This window comes from Mesoplodon bidens, assembly GCF_964165515.1.
Source record: "Mesoplodon bidens genome assembly, chromosome: 12".
NCBI classification, from domain to species: Eukaryota; Metazoa; Chordata; class Mammalia; order Artiodactyla; family Ziphiidae; genus Mesoplodon; species Mesoplodon bidens.
Window position 1 is genome coordinate 48518963 of NC_138168.1, and position 15276 is coordinate 48534238.

The window sequence follows — 15276 nt, forward strand, 5'->3', positions numbered from 1 at the left end:
GCGCAGGCTCAGTAATTGTGGCTCACGGGGCTAGCTGCTCAGCGGCATGTGGGATCTTCCCAGACCAGGGCTCGAACCCATGTCCCCTGCATTGGCAGGCAGATTCTCAACCACTGCACCACCAGGGAAGCCCAAACAATTTGTTGATGAAGGACAGAGCTCACATTTGAGCCTAACCCTGGAACATGTAATTGCTAATTCCCTTTGATCAGAGATGGACTTGTAAATTGGGGGCTACCCACATGTACTTTCACGTAATGTTCTTGTTTCTGATCTGGTTGCTGATGATTTTAGGTTGAGAGTGGTTAAATGTACTCTTTTAAAAAATGCTATATATTGACCTTTTTACAACCATATGATGATTATCCATCAATCATTCTTACCTTTGCTACTACTTGAATATATTAAGCAATTGCTGCTTCTTCCTAAGTTGAATATAGATTACTAGGAGACCTGAGTAATTCCCTAGCTGCAGAGTAGATGTATGGCTCTAAAACAAAAAGTGTTGTATTGGAAAGATGAAAAAAGAAATTGATGGGAAAATGAAAAAAAATTTCAACGTAACAGATTTGCAATGCCAAACTCCTTTTTAAAAAGTAATATTTCATTGTCATTTCAGGCTATTATTAAGAATGCGTATGAAGTCTAAATAGACTGTAGGAGCCCAGTCCTAATGCATCATTAACACTAAAATGTATTTGATAATAGTAGACATAAAGATTATTCAGTCCAGGGCTTCCCTGGTGGCGCAGTGGTTGAGAGTCCGCCTGCCGATGCAGGGGACAAGGGTTCGTGCCCCGGTCCGGGAGGATCCCACATGCTGCGGAGCGGCTGGGCCCGTGAGCCATGGCCTCTGAGCCTGCGCGTCCGGAGCCTGTGCTCCGCAAGGGGAGAGGCCACAATAGTGAGAGGCCTGCGTACCACACACACACAAAAAAGATTATTCAGTCCAAAATAGCCAGAATGTCCATCTTTCACTTGGGTCCACTGGATGCAAATATATTTAGAGTGCAAAGCACACATACACACACACACACCTCTTTCAAGAAAAGGAAAGTCTTTAAAGTTTTATATATACTTGGCTAATAGCCAGCTACCAAATCTATTGTATTTCTTCTCTGATTAACATGCTTTCATTCATTATTTCCAGTTCTTCCATTTGAATCCTTGTCAACACTTCCCCTCACAACCCCAATATTGCCCAAATAGTTTTAGAGAAACCAGAGAATGAGTAAAGTTCATTCAGTTATTTCAGGACATGGCACACATCAATAGTATCCACTTATTAGCCAGAAAACTGGCTCCATTGCTCAGAGAACTTCTTGGCATGTTCATACACCTTCTGAGACCTCAATATAAAATAAAACAAAACAAAGCCTCAACTACTCTGTTTCTCAATTTGTTTTGATACACCAGAATTATTTCTAAAGTTCCCAAATAAACAGAAATCATTATAATTATGAATAATTAACATGCTAAACTCAAGAGGGCACTCAACATTCATTACACTATAGAATTCGTCCCCTAAGGGTAGTACCTTCAATTAGTTCAGTTTTTACAGCAGAAGAAAAATGTGACAATCAGTAATTGTAGATACTTAGTACAAGGAACAAAACAAGCTAACTTGCCTTTAAATCACCCTCTCTCAGCCAGCAGAGGCCCTGCTCTCTTTTAGATTCTTAACATTTGTGCTACTTCCAGAACACAGAAAAGCAATAGATAATAGAAAAACACACTGCCTTCAAAGATGTAAGTAGATGCACTTCAGCTTTATCAGCTATTCTAATAGAGCAGGTTAAAGTAGAAGGTAAGATATAGCAATAAATGGTTTTAAAACAGAATCTTTTAAAAGACGTTTTATAAAATATATCAACATATTTATTCACTCAATTTACAAACATTTATTAAGCACTTACAATGTGTCAGGGTAAATGTGCTAAATGATAGTTACATTGTAGTATAGGAACTAGCCAATGTGGAGAAAAGGGAACCCTAGTAAACTGTTGGTGGAATGTAAACTGGTGTAGTCATTATAGAAAACAGTATGGAGGTTCCTCAAAAAACTAAAACTAGAACTACCATACGATCCAGCAATTCCATTCCTGGACATATATCTGAAGAAACAAAAACACTAAATAAATAAAATAATTAACTAAATAACTAAATAAATAAATCAACTATAATTTAATAAAAAAAATAAAGACTGAAACATAAGAAAAAGAACAAGCCAATGATTTCTTTAAATAAATACATATTTTTATATACAAATTTGAATATAGCAACACATTTGTATATTCTTACAAATATAAAGTTTGAAGTATATTTATAAAATGAAGCTATTCAGTGTTATTCCTCAAATTCAACTGCAATTGAAATTGCAATACATCATTTTAATTAAAAAAATTAAATCACAAAATTATTTAGATTTTCTTCTTCCTCAGAGTCTCCTCTATAAAAATTATAAAAAATTTCAACCAAAATATATCCATTTTCTTTTGCAGTAATAAATTGTATTACAATTATTAGGGGTTTTCTTAGGCACTTATAGAACTAAAATATAAGTCAAGTTGAAAATGGTTTAGCAAATAGTAACTACAGTTGTGCATGCAAGTAGACATTTTTGCTCTGATTCAATATCAAATTGACAACCATGACCCAAGAAAGGGTTATCTTTTATTAGCAGCCACTTTGGGGAGATACATTTTATCTTCCATTGAAGTAGAGGAAAGAACTCATTAGATATGTGGTACAAGTGGTTTCAGAGTGATAAATCTCAAGTTACCAATTCCACTTTTAATGATTAGTTGCCCGAGTCTTGTACTTAATTAAAATGGTTATTTTAAATGCTTATATTTAATTTAAACATAATTAGCTAAACCTCAGTGTTACTGCCTCATCCATTTTGAAATTAATTTATAAAATAGCTTAAAAAGTGCTGTAAGATTTTAATATTAAAATAAATCACGATCAGTTTGTATCTTTTGTTTGTTTCAGTTGTGAACCCAGAGTGAGCCGTTTATATTAGGTATGACTGCAGGGTCTCTGGCATGGCTAACATGTAGTATAATCAAATATTGATATGCCATTGATGTTTCCTTTATACATGTGACATATACTTTAACCTCCTAGGCAAAAATAGTCTATAGACAGGATATGATTACTTAAACTTTAAAGGGATCTAAATATAAATTAATTTTGGCCTTAATACATTTAGGAGGAACCACTGTTTTTAGCAGATGATTCATAAGTGTGTAACAAAACTTCCTTTGTGTCAGTCTGATAATATATTCTGATTTTAACTTCTATTTAAACAGACAACATGATATATATATAACTTAATTAAAAGGTGAAGGTAACACATTTGGCTTGCCTATTAGTAACTAAAATCTGTTCTTCCCAATATTAATATCTTTTCATACCAATATATGCAGAATTTTCTAACATTTTATTAAAACCTGGGCCTTCTACTCTCCAATGAATGCTTATAGTTGGGGGAATCTGTTTCTGCCATTCTCTAACATTAGCTCAAACCATCTGCACTCTTCTCCACCCCTGGCCCCGACCCTTTAGGAATTTTAATTCAGAACATAAAATCTGACTCAGCTTACACATCAAGTGAAGCTGTGTAGAATATTTCTTCTCTTTTCACACTAGTACTATTATGTGGCATTCCAGGATGCCTTCAAGCTATACTGTACCTCAATTACCTCAAATTCCATCTGCTTCTGTTTCTTTTAGTCCTTCTCCCTGGTTCCCTAAACAATGAACAATAGATATTATTACTCAAGAGCTAGACTTAGGCGCATTCTCTGCAAAGAATGTAAGTAACATATACTAATATCCCTCCTGCTTAGATAAGGCAATATGAGATTGTGATCAAAGCCAATTATGTATTGATTTACCATTTATCATTTCAACTATCAACCATTATCTTAACTCCAAACATCCTCAGAAAGTCCAAAGGATTGTAACTGTCTCAAAGTAATCAATGGAGAGGGACTATTTGAGAACCAGGAAGGTACATCTGCTTTGTTCATCTTGCTCAGGCCTTTAAATACCAACTGTTTTCCATTCTTTTCTGGCTACCATCTTCCCCTAGGCTAAAAGATTTTTTAAATGACTGGGGAAAAAAAACCTTGAGAAACTAGTTTGAGATTTTAATTCAGCATTTCATCTGCCAGACAGTGAAATGCAGTTAGCCGCAGCAAGTGTTCCTAATAGATAAGGGAATTGTTGCTTCACATATAATTACATTGGGTCTTACGGTAGACATAGCCAACCATATCATCTTCATACTATTAGAAGTGCTAGTAAGTCTGAAAAGAATCCATTTTGAGGAGGGTCAGAGCTACTTTTATGTTACTTCAAACCAGGGTTATCATGGAATAAAACTGATAGTTCTTTTGGAGGAACAATTTTTGGTATATAAGAAAAAAGTATTAAAGAGTAAATGAAACTGACTGTTGTGACTGACAGCAAGTTCAGGCATTTTGTGCGCTTTTGTGTTTGCTTTGGAATGTTAAACAGGTTGGGTTCTTTTAGAAAGAAAACATTTTATTCAGAACATTTTCCCATGAAAGCCCTCTTTGACAAAGTGTCATCTTTTGATATATGAATACATGTCTGCCCACATTTTATATTCAAAAAAGGCAAGCAATGTTTTAACAACTTTTGAGAAGCATGGGGAATTAAACTACCACAGAATCGACTCTCAGTGTAATACTATAGACGGTTATATTTTCTATTTTTGTACTTCTTCATGGCAGGACACAACATTTTAATTATATAAATTTCTGGTTGAAGAAAGAGACAATGAAGATGAGTAATTAGAATAGGAAACTTCAATTCATCAATAAAATATGTTTTAAGCATACAATTCTGAAATTTGTTGAGAAACAGAGCTACAGATATAGCATGCAGTGAAATATAAATAAGTAGCAGGAGATAAGTCAAAGAATTTTTCTAGAAAACTAGCCAGGAAATCTCAAGAAATTTAACTGCTTCTTCATTATACTTACAAGTTACCTACTAAATTACAAATTTCAAAACCAAACCATCCCTCATTTTTTGGCAGTGCAGGCTCTGCCTATTGGAACCTCACTTGGATACGCACAGGTACCTCCAGTCAGCAAACTGCTTCCAATCCTGTGTCCCTGTCTGTGACCTTGCAGGACAGGGTCCTGGCTGCTCTCCAGCCTCATCTGTCTCCACTCCACCCTGCCCTTGCTCACTCATTCACCCAGACCTTCTTCCAATTCCTTGACTACGTCAGGTTCTTGCTCCTCTGCCTAGATCACTTGGCTAATTTCTCCTCTTCTTTTCAGTCTCAGCTTGGATGTCACTTCCTTCAGGAAGATCTCTCTGACAGTTCTCTCTCTAGGTGTCCTTTCTCTAGAGCCTGTAGAACCCTGTTCTCTCCAATCCAAGTCCCTGTCATATAGTGATGCCACTGTCTCTTTATTTGCAGACTGTAAGCTCCATGAAGCCTAAGACCATGACTATCTTATTTACTGTTAAATATCTACTTCTTAGACAGGTGCTTAGAATATTCTCGATGCTCTCAAACACTCTGTTTAGCAGGTTAGTGAATCATTTGAATGAAAAGTTCATATATAACCAATGACTTTTTCCTTTTGGTGACAATACAAACTATTAAATATAACCACTTTTACCATATATATTAACTTATTTGAGTTGGCAGTGTTAATGTTATTGCTCCCATTTGATTATTTGATTTAGCTGGTAGAAGTTTCACATTTTAGTTCAAGAGCTTTCTCATACCACCTTTCTATATAAAGAAGGTGCAACGTGGATAATAGCCATTGAATGATGTTAAGCTTTGAAATGCCATTCTTGGATTTGAGTTTAAGATACAGACTTCAAATGGTAAAACCAGGGTAGATTGAAAAGGGGGAGAAAATATTTATGGAGATTAATGTATAATATCTGAAAGAGCTGAAGGTCTTGCTTTACTATCGCTCTGTTAGGATATCTGATAACCTTTAGGGAGATGCTAGAACTGGAAAAAAAAAAAAAGAAAATTTGAGACCAATACCCATTAGTGAGTAGGGAAGTGGAGTTGTAGAAGAGGGCATCTTATGAATATTGTTATCAGATAATCAAGAGCTGTAATAATCTACTCTATTTTTTTCTTATTAGTTATCCATTTTATATGTATTAGTGTATACATGTCAATCCCAATCACCCAATTCATCACACCAAAACCCCCACCCCCCGATGCTTTCCCCCTTTGGTGTCCATACATTTGTTCTCTACATCTGTGTCTATATTTCTGCGCTGCAAACCGATTCATCTGTACCATTTTCTAGGTTCCACATATATGTGTTAATATACGATATTTGTTTTTCTCTTTCTGACTTACTTCACTCTGAATGACAGTCTCTAGATCCATTCACGTCTCTACAAATGACCCAATTTCATTGCTTTTTATGGCTGAATAATATTCCATTGTATATATGTGCCATATCTTCTTTATCAATTCGTCTGTCGATGGGCATTAGGGTTGCTTCCATGACCTGGCTATTATAAATAGTGCTGCAATAAACATTGGGGTGCATGTGCCTTTTTGAATTATGGTTTTCTCTAGGTATATGCCCAGTAGTGGAATTGCTGGGTCATATGGTAATTCTATTTTTAGCTCCTTAAGGAACCTCCATACTGTTCTCCATAGTGGCTGTATCAATTTACATTCCCACCAACAGCGCAAGAGGGTTCCCTTTTCTCTACACCCTCTCCAGCATTTGTTGTTTGTAGATTTTCTGATGATGCCCACTCTAACTGGTGTGAGGTGATACCTCACTGTAGTTTTGATTTGCATTTCTCTAATAATTAGTGATGTGGAGCACCTTTTCATGTGCTTCTTGGCCATCTGTATGTCTTCTTTAGAGAAATGTCTATTTAGGTCTTCTGCCCATATTTTGATTGGGTTGTTTGCTTTTTTAATATGAGCTGCATGAGCTGTTTATATATTTTGGAGATTAATCCTTTGTCTGATGATTCGTTTGCAAATATTTTCTCCCATTCTGAGGGTTGTCTTTTCATCTTGTTTATGGTTTCCTTTCCTGTACAAAAGCTTTTAAGTTTCATTAGGTCCCATTTGTTTATTTCTGTTTTTACTTCCAATACTCTAGGAGGTGGATCAAAAAATATCTTTCTGTGATTTATGTCAAAGAGTGTTCTTCCTATGTTTTCCTCTAAGAGTTTTATAGTGCCCGGTCTTACATTTAGGTCTCTAATCCATTTTTAGTCTATTTTTGTGTATGGTGTTAGGGAGTGTTCTAATTTCATTCTTTTAGATGTAGCTGTCCAGTTTTCCCAGCACCACATACTGAAGAGACTGTCTTTTCTCCATTGTATATCCTTGCCTGCTTTGTCATAGATTAGTTGACCATAGGTGCATGGGTTTATCTCTGGGCTTTCTATCCTGTCCCATTGATCTATGTTTCTGTTTTTGTGCCAGTACCATATTCTCTTGATTACTGTAGCTTTGTAGTATAGTCTGAAGTCAGGGAGTCTGATTCCTCCAGCTCTGTTTTTTTCCCTCAAGACTGCTTTGGCTATTCAGGGTCTTTTGTGTCTCCATACAAATTTTAAGTTTTTTTGTTCTAGTCCTGTAAAAAATGCCATTGGTAATTTGATAGGGATTGCATTGAATCTGTAGATTGCTTTGGGTAGTAGAATCATTTTCAAAATATTGATTCTTCCAATCCAAGAACATGATATGGTATATCTCTCCATCTGCTGGTATCACCTTTAATTATCTTATATCAGTGTCGTATAGTTTTCTGCATACAGGTCTTTTGTCTCCCCAGGTAGGTTTATTCTGCGGCATTTTCTTCTTTTTGTTGCAATGATAAATGGAAGTGTTTCCTTAATTTCTTTCTCAGATTTTTCATCATTAGTGTATAGGAATGCAAGAGATTTCTGTGCATTAACTATGTATCCTGCAAATTTACCAAATTCATTGATTAGCTCTAGTAGTTTTCTGGTGGCATCTTTAGGATCCTCTATGTATAGTATCATATCATCTGCAAACAGTGACAGTTTTACTTCTTCTTTTCCAATTTGGATTCATTTTATTTCTTTTTCTTCTCTGATTGCCGTGGCTAGGACTTCCAAAGCTATGTTGAATAATAGTGGTGAGAGTGGACGTCCTTGTCTTGTTCCTGATCTTAGAGGAAATGCTTTCACCATTGAGAATGATGTTTGCTGTGGGTTTGTCATATATGGCCTTTATTATGTTGAAGTAGGTTCCCTCTATGCCCATTTTATGGAGAGTTTTTATCATAAATGGGTGTTGAATTTTGTCAAAAGCTTTTTCTGCATCTATTGAGATGATCATATGGTTTTATTCTTCAATTTGTTAATATGGTGTATCACATTGATTAATTTGCATATGTTGAAGAGACCTTGCATTCCTGGGATAAACCCCACTTGATCATGGTGTATGATCCTTTGAATTTGTTGTTGGATTATGTTAGCTAGTATGTTGTTGAGGACTTTTGCATCTATATTCATCAGTGATATTGGTCTGTAATTTTCTTTTTTTTTAGTATTTTTGTCTGGTTTTGGTATCAGGGTGATGGTGGCCTCATAGAATGAGTTTGGGAGTGTTCCTTCCTCCACAATTTTTTGGAAGAGTTTGAGAAGGATGGGTGTTAGCTCTTCTCTAAATGTTTAATAGAATTCACCTATGAAGCCATCTGGTCTTGGAGTTTTGTATGTTGCAAGATTTTTAATCACAGTCTCAATTTCATTACTTGTGATTGGTCTGTTCATATTTTCTATTTCTTCCTGGTTCAGTCTTGGAAGGTTATACCTTTCTAAGAATTTGTCCATTTCTATCATGTTGTCCATTTTATTGGCATAGAGTTGCTTGTAGTAGTCTCTTAGGATGCTTTGTATTTCTGCGGTGTCTGTTGTAACTTCTCCTTTTTCATTTCTAATTTTATTGATTTGAGTCCTCTCTGTTTTTTTCTTGCTGAGTCTGGCTAATGGTTTATCAATTTTGTTTATCTTCTCAAAGGACCAGCTTTCAGTTTTTTTTTAATCTTTGCTATTGTTTTCTTTGTTTCTATTTCATTTATTTCTCCTCTGATCTTTATGATTTCTTCCCTTCTGCTAACTTTGGGTTTTGTTTGTTCTTATTTCTCTAGTTCCTTTAGGTGTAAGGTTTGATTGTTTGAGATTTTTCTTGTTTCTTGAGGTAGGCTTGTATAGCTATAAACTTCCTTCTTAGAACTGCTTTTGCTGCATCCCATAGGTTTTGGATCATCATGTTTTCATTGTCATTTGTCTCTAGGTATTTTTTGATTTCCTCTTTGATTTCTTCAGTGATCTCTTGGTTATTTAGTGTTATTTAGCCTCCATGTGTTTGTGTTTTTTACTTTTTTTCCCTGTAATTCATTTCTAATCTCATAGCATTTTGGTGAGAAAAGATGCTTGATATATGATTTCAATTTTCTTAAATTTACTGAGGCTTGATTTTTGACCCAGGATGTGACCTATCCTGGAGAATGTTCCATGCACACTTGAGAAGAAAGTGTAATCTGCTGTTTTTGGATGGAATGTCCTATAAATATCAAGTAAATCTGTCTGGTCTATTGTGTCATTTAAAGCTTCTGTTTCCTTATTTACTTTCATTTTGGATGATCTGTCCATTGGTGTAAGTGAGGTATTAAAGTCCCCTGCTATTATTGTGTTACTGTCAATTTCCTGTTTTATAGCTGCTAGCAGTTGCCTTATGTATTGAGGTGCTCCTATGTTGGGTGAATATATATTTATAATTGTTATATCTTCTTGGATTGATCCCTTGATCATTATGGAGTGTTCTTCCTTGTCTCTTGTAACATTCTTTATTTTAAAGTCTATCTTATCTGATATGAATATTGCTACCGTAGCTTTCTTTTGATTACCATTTCCATGGAATATCTTTTTCCATCCCCTCACTTTCAGTCTGTATGTGTCCCTAGGTCTGAAGTGGGTCTCTTGTAGACAGCATATATATGGCTCCTGTTTTTGTATCCATTCAGCAAGCCTGTGTCTTTTGGTTGGAGCATTTAATCCATTCACATTTAAGGTAATTATCAATATGTATGTTCCTATTACCATTTTCTTAATTTTGGGGGTTTGTTTTTGTAGGTTCTTTTCTTCTCTTGTGTTTCCCACTTAGAGAAGTTCCTTTAGCATTTGTTGTAGAGCTGGTTTGGTGGTGCTGAATTCTCTTAGTTTTTGCTTGTCTGTAAAGCTTTTGATTTCTCCATGAAATCTGAATGAGATCCTTGCCAGGTAGAGTAATCTTGGTTGTAGGTTCTTCCCTTTCATCACTTTAATTATATCATGCCAATCCCTTCTGGCTTGTAGAGTTTCTGCTGACAAATCAGCTGTTAACCTTTTGGGAGTTCCCTTTTATGTTATTTGTCATTTTTCCCTTGTTGCTTTCAATAATTTTTCTTTGCCTTTAACTTTTGCCAATTTGATTACTATATGTCTCGGCATGTTTCTCCTTGGGTTTATCCTGTATGGGACTCACTGAGCTTCCTGGACTTGGGTGGCTATTTCCTTTCCCATGTTAGGGAAGTTTTTGACTATCATCTCTTCAAATATTTTCTCGGGTCCTTTCTCTCTCTCTTCTCCTTCTGGGACCCCTATGATGTGAATGTCATTGCGTTTAATGTTTCCCAGAGGTCTCTTAGGCTGTCTTCATTTCTTTTCATTCTTTTTTCTTTATTCTGTTCCACAGCAGTGAATTCCACCATTCTGTCTTCCTCGTCACTTATCCGTTCTTCTGCCTCAGTTATTCTGCTATTGATTCCTTCTAGTGTAGTTTTCATTTCAGTTATTGTATTGTTCATCACTGTTTGTTTGTTCTTTAATTCTTCTAGGTCTTTTTTTTTTTTTTTTTTTTTTGCAGTACACGGGCCTCTCACTACTGTGGCCTCTCCTGCTGCGGAGCACAGGCTCCGGACGCGCAGGCTCAGCGGCCATGGCTCACAGGCCCAGCCGCTCCACGGCATGTGGGATCTTCCTGGACCAGGGCACGAAGCTGTGTCCCCTTCATCGGCAGGCGGACTCTCAACCACTGCACCACCAGGGAAGCCCTCTTCTAGGTTCCAAGGTCCTGTATCATCCTCACTATCATTATTCTGAATTCTTTTTCTGGAAGGTTGCCTATCTCCATTTCATTTAGTTGTTTTTCTGGGGTTTTATCTTGTTCCTTCATCTGGTACATAGCCCTCTGCCTTTTCATCTTGTCTATCTTTCTGTGAATGTGGTTTTTCTTCCACAGGCTGCAGGATTGTAGTTCTTCTTACTTCTGCTGTCTGCCCTGTCGTGGATGAGGCTATCTAAGAGGCTTGAGCAAGTTTCCTGATGGGAGGGAATGGTGGTAGGTTGAGCTGGCTGTTGCTCTGGTGGGCAGAGCTCAGTAAAACTTTAATCTGCTTGACTGGTGATGGGTGGGGCTTGGTTCCCGCCCTGTTGGTTGTTTGGCCTGAGGCGACCCAACACTGGAGCCAACCTGGGCTCTTTGGTGTGGCTAATGGCGGACTCTGGGAGGGCTCACACCAAGGAGTACTTCACAGAACTTCTGCTGCCAGTGTCCTTGTCCCTTGGTGAGCCACAGCTGCTCCCCGCCTCCACAGGAGACCCTCCAACACCAGCAGGTAGGTCTGTTTCAGTCTCCTATGGGGTCATTGCTCCTTCCCCTGGGTCCTGATGCAAATGTACACTGGAATGTAGTTTGAATGTGAAGTATTACAGATTTTAACATTCAGATTCAAGGAAGTAAGTATGTATCAAAATAATGTTTAAATTTATCATCTAAAAGAATAACACTTGAAGTAAGCCTTTTGCATGGGGTTGCAATTTTATAGGAAATAAAATGGTATAAAAAGAAATGGAAAAACATATCCTTTTATTTTTTTAAGTTCAGTGTATTTCAGACTTAAACCTCTGGGAACATAATGACACAGTATTATAAACACTCCAATATTTCTAAAGGTTTGACATTTTTAAAGAGTGTGTATAATATTCAGGTGGGGCTCAAATGGATCTAACCACCCCGGCTGCTGTTTTGTAAAGCAGCATGTTCTATGGTAGCGCAGCTAAGGGCAGCAATATCCAACCCTCAAAAGGCAATAAAGAACACTCTTAAATGTACCTTATTTCTAAACTATGGTGGCATATTATAGCACTCTTTGTCAGCACTTTATTGGTTTCACAAGAATAAAAACAAACACTGAGGTCTTTACTCTGAAATTCATTTCTAGAATTTATTTTACTAACAAAGGCCTTATTCCTGTGAGAGGTGTTCTAGTTATAAAAGAAGAATCTCTCTTGGTAAAGCTTATTTGCTGTTTGAAAGGCTGTATTTATTTGACATTCTTAATTTACAAATCTGCTTTAAAAGCAAGAGACTCTGTAAAATCATGCTTTTCCATGATCCGTATGATAAACCAAAAGAAGGAAATTTACTGAAATAAGAATAGTTTTCTGTATCTGGGCAAAACTGATGCATTTATGCATTTATATGGGAAGAAAAAAAGAAACCCTAAACTTTGTTTAAACATGAAAAAAAATTGGAATAAGTCCAATTTGCATTCAGCATTGTTCTAGAGGTTATTTACCACAACTGCATATTCATTGAAGTTTTGCCAAAACATTTACTCTTACTTTTTCCTTTCTTTTATTTAAGCATACAACAATAGGCAGCTGATATCAGTGCTTCTCTGAGCTGTTTTGATTTTGTATTGTATATACATGAACTCAGGTTGCCTCAAAATAATAAAAGAAAATAAGGTATATTTCCAAAGCAACAAAAGAACAGCCTATTTTGCTACACTGTTACTGCAGAATTGTGTCTAGCAGAATGTATGTTTAGATGTGAAAAATGGTTTATGAATCATAACCAAATCCATTTACTGATCAGCCCTGCCTATGGGTGACAAAAGGATGACAAACACAACAAAGAACATAGTAAATGGCCACCAAACCAAACAAAATCTACTCTGCAATTATTTATGCAGCAGGAGTCCACTCATTTTAGCTGCCTTCTGAATCAAGAGGGAAAGATGAATGGTGGCTGGAAAAGTGAGAACACCCCTCGCCCCCATCCTCCAACACTAGGAGGTTAACAGACTGTCCTATACAGACATCCACAAATGCTAAGAAAGGGAACTGGCGAAAGGAAGAGGCCCCTTTTAGAAAGGTATCCTTGTGAAGCTTTAATTTCCCAACTTGTTTTAAGATGTTTTCCATTTTTCAGGCTGAAATTTTTCAGAGACAGGATTCAGGAAAGACAATTAAACATTATAGGACAATGGATAGATCAAGGTATAATTCTCTTTAGGATAAGAAAGCTGTCTTTATATAAAGCCTGTCTCACTAGAGGGGAGAGATGAGAGAAGAAAGGCTCTTAGAGAATAAGAGTAATGAGTAGCTTTTTATAAAATGTCATGTCAAACAGGAGTCCTTCATGCATTTTTGAAAAAGAAATGAGCAATATTTACCATATATGTGACAAGCTATTTGACAGCATACATTTTGTTTCTTTTTACATATATTTAGCCATTCACGGGGACTCTGTGAGTTGCCCAGAACAAAACCTTTCTGGACATGAGACATGGTTGGGGACTCAGGAGCCTGCCAACCCCAGGTTTTTGTCATTAGACTCCTAAATTCTCTCTAGAATGTAAGCTCTCTGAAGGTAGGTTTTGTTCTGTTTTGTTTCTGTTTTGCTAGCTGCTTTATCTCTAGCACCCATAATCAGGCCTGGCAGTAAGTATGCAATAAATATTTGGGGTATGAACAAATGAATGTAGGCTAGCTCAGACCCCAAGTTCTCTGACTTTGGCTACTATAGGGAGTTACAATTCACTGAGATGTTAGCATGTGTCACACGTGGTGCCAAATACTAATGTTGACCTTAAACAAATAGGCTGCAGCAAAGATGGTTTTATTCAGGATCAGCAGAAAATTGCAATTCAGGGTCTGCAACCATTGCGAGCCACGTGCAAGTCCCCCCCCCCCACTTCCAGGAAGGGGAAGAAAACTTTTATAAAGGAGAAAAGGAAGTTGGGAGGGCTATAGGAAATAAAGAGTCCATGGCTTTTCATTGGCTGAGTCCTTGCCAGGAAAGAGGAGTCTTCCTTTTTCCTGTTGGCCCTGCTATTGTTTCAGGGCATGAGAGCTCCCCCTTCTGGTGGCCCAACTGTATTTAATTTAGGTTTCTGTTTATTAATTTTTTACACTAATTGTTTAATTCTCACAAAGGCTATGTGATAAAAGCACTATCATCTCCATTTTAGAATTAGTTGTGAAGTACCAGAATTAAAATGAGGTACTTAAGTAACTTAAACTCTTGCAACATGTAGAAGATAGAGAAAAAAGTCACCTTAGTTTAAGTCCAAAGCCTAAACTCTTCCTTATGCTAAATCCTGGCTCAGTCCTGCTTAGTTGATGACTCTGACCCATCCATAGTCTCAGTCTTGTCTTTATTCTGATCCCTAGTCTTATCTAAACTCTGCTCTAACTCTGATCTTGGGATTTGTACTGCACCTGATGCAAACTTCTCTTCAACACTCTAATGTCTCCAGTTCATCTGTGTGGGACTGTCTTAGTCAGTTTTGGCTGCCATAACAAAATGCCATAGATGGTTGGCTTTAACAACAGAAATTTATTTTCTCACAGTTCCGGGTGCTACAAGTCTGAGATCATGGTGCTAGCACAATCATGTTCTGGTGAGACCTCTTCCTGGCTTGCAGATGGCCATCTTCTCACTGTGTGCTCACATGGCCTTTTCTGGGTATGTGCACCTGGGGAGAGATTGCTCTCTCTTTCTCTTCTTATAAAACCACCAATACTATTGGATTAGGAGCCCACCCGTATGACCTCATTTAACCTTATCAACTCCTAAAAGCCTTATCCCCAAACACAGTCACACTGGGTGCTAGGGCTTCAAAATATGAATTATAGGGGAACACAATTCAGTCCGTAACAGGTATCCTTCTGAACTAAATAATCTGGGACAGTAACAATGAAGCATATGCTATTTTTCTGCATTTAATCACATGATTCACTGTCACACTTGCAGAAATAACTTTTTTGTCATCTTTTTGGTTCTTGCAATGTTTTGGCCTCAGTAATTTAGAGATTAAATATTCAAATCTTAGGCAAATGTGTACTGGATTTGAAGAACTGTTAAAACTCAAGTCATTCACTGATGCAATCATCCAACAGTCATCTCTTGGGAATCCC

At 36.9% G+C, this 15276-nt stretch overlaps 1 protein-coding gene across 6 annotated transcripts in view; it reads right to left on the reverse strand.

Annotated features, from left to right (window-relative positions):
- HS3ST5 (heparan sulfate-glucosamine 3-sulfotransferase 5) overlaps window positions 1-15276 on the reverse strand; it is a 288558-nt gene that overhangs the window by 113441 nt on the left and 159841 nt on the right. For 2 of the 6 annotated variants that reach the window (XM_081251471.1, XM_081251468.1), the window contains one exon: window positions 3708-3755. The exons of 3 other annotated variants lie outside the window; for them this stretch is intronic. The gene's annotated coding sequence lies outside the window, so the exon portion shown is untranslated. Of the gene's footprint in view, window positions 1-3698; window positions 3756-15276 lie in introns of all 6 variants that reach the window. One more of the 6 variants, XM_081251469.1, reaches the window with a different exon arrangement.